The 1,889-nt window shown below is 31.9% G+C and overlaps 1 protein-coding gene across 1 annotated transcript in view; it reads left to right on the top strand.

Moving 5' to 3' along the window:
• Nucleotides 1-361: 361 nt before the first annotated feature.
• The window catches only part of LOC118747668 (serine protease 1-like), a gene marked incomplete at its 3' end in the record, with an annotated part of 2,727 nt that continues 1,199 nt past the window's right edge, over nt 362-1,889 (top strand). The window contains 1 exon segment of the mRNA XM_036481727.1: nt 362-1,889.

Genomic DNA, 1,889 nt, shown 5'->3' with positions numbered 1-1,889 from the left:
ATCCCGAAAATCTCTAAAATCTCAAAATAGTTCCAGATTGAGTCTCTGTGTCTCTATCTATATCCTTTTCTCTATAATTATTTTTATTTTAATGTTTTTCCCCCTATCTTCATCTTTACTTTTATCGGTATGCTCTTCTTTTTCTTTATATTTATCTTTGTTTTTACTTTTATGTTTATCATTTTCTTCATCTACATATTCCTCTTCACCTTTGCCCTTATATAAGTAGTAAAATGTTTAAATTTACCTTGGTCTTCATTTTTGCCTTTATCTTTACGCTTTTTTTGTTTTTGTTTTTATTTTTAAATTTGTCTTTATCCTTTTCTTTATCTATATACGTACTCAGCTTTACTTTCATTCTTATATTGGTCTTTTTCTAAGTGTTCTTCTCAAAACGCATGGGAAACTTTCTTTTTTTCGAAATAGAAAAATCCGACTTTACTTTTTTCGCAAGCATTTTGGGATCATTCCAGTGTACATAAATACCTCTCCAAAAAAATGTACGGATTTTTCACCGGAATCATAAAACTTATATATTCTAAGCTTCCTGCCAAAACATTTCGGAGCTGGAACGATTTGACAATACTTTCAGAAATATCGTGTTTTGATGCCGCTGATAAACTTTAAACTTTTTAAACACACCTTGAGGGCTTAACTCTGCTATAATCCGAGGTGATTTTTGGGAAAAATATTTTTAAAAACTATATTTATTCATAAAAAAAATAGATTTTTGGAAGTATTTTCCAATCGGTCGGTTTTGGCGGAGGTCTTAAAATATAATAAATTTTAAAATTTTGATGGAAATATAATGCGGATTTTTTTATGGAGACTGATGTGCCCTAATTAACATGTGAGCCATTCTTGCCGAAATGGAAGGAAAGCTAAATTACTTAGATCTGGCAATTAAAATAAATAAAAGCACCAGTAGTCTGCAATATAAAATTTTTAGGAAGCCCACAGCCACAGATACAATAATATATAATATTTCGAACCACCGAGACTATAACAAAAATACACAGAAACCGAGCGCAATACCAGAGTCAAATTTCGCTAACCAACGCAAATAATAAAGGCAGCGAAATTACTGCATGCACAACATAAAGCCCAACGACTAAACGTACTAGAAAATATGGAAGTATACAAACTAAAAACCTTCGACGGCCAAATAATAAACGAACAAACAAATACCGCATCGGATGTTATATTCGAATCCTTAAAATTGATTTACGAAAAAAATAAAAATTACAACAAAACAACAGGCATGGACACTGCGAACACATCAAAAAGTACTACCAGCGCAAAAATCACCGACCATACAGCCACAACAAAGCGGATGTTAATATTGGGGCAGCGAAGATGAATCTATTACCTGCTTCTAAAAAAAAATATACAATGCCATATCTAATAATTAATCAGCGATGAAAATTACATTACCTAAGATAAATGAACATAAATTAAGAACCGAACCAGACAGAACGAAAAATTACACTGAAGATGATACAATGCTGAAACCGGTTTGTCTGCAAATCAAACTTGACAAGGGATGACGGAAATACAAATCATCTGGTTATGTACTTATATTGTTAACACAGTTTACAAAACCAAAATACACTAGAAAATAATAATTTTTCACCAGTTAATCTTTTAACCAGGCAAGTATGAATAGGTACCCCAAATGTTTCTCCCTAAAAAATGTTCAGGCTACGTTCAGAAAGAATGCGGTCATACATATGCACAAAATTTAAAATATAGATAAGTTTGGCAAAAGGCTTGAAGGTCGAATTCAAAATTTTGCAACTCCACGGTGCGTGTCCGCACAAATTGTTCTCAAATTTTGCGGGTTTAAATGTAAACCTAAAATTATCTACATTAAAATTGTCTACCAATAC

Source organism: Rhagoletis pomonella, unplaced genomic scaffold (assembly GCF_013731165.1).
Source record: "Rhagoletis pomonella isolate Grant_MI unplaced genomic scaffold, Rhpom_1.0 Rhpom_scaffold_00012, whole genome shotgun sequence".
Classification (NCBI taxonomy): domain Eukaryota; kingdom Metazoa; phylum Arthropoda; class Insecta; order Diptera; family Tephritidae; genus Rhagoletis; species Rhagoletis pomonella.
Note: the sequence above shows the minus strand (reverse complement) of the source record. Positions and strands in the feature narration are given on the sequence as shown.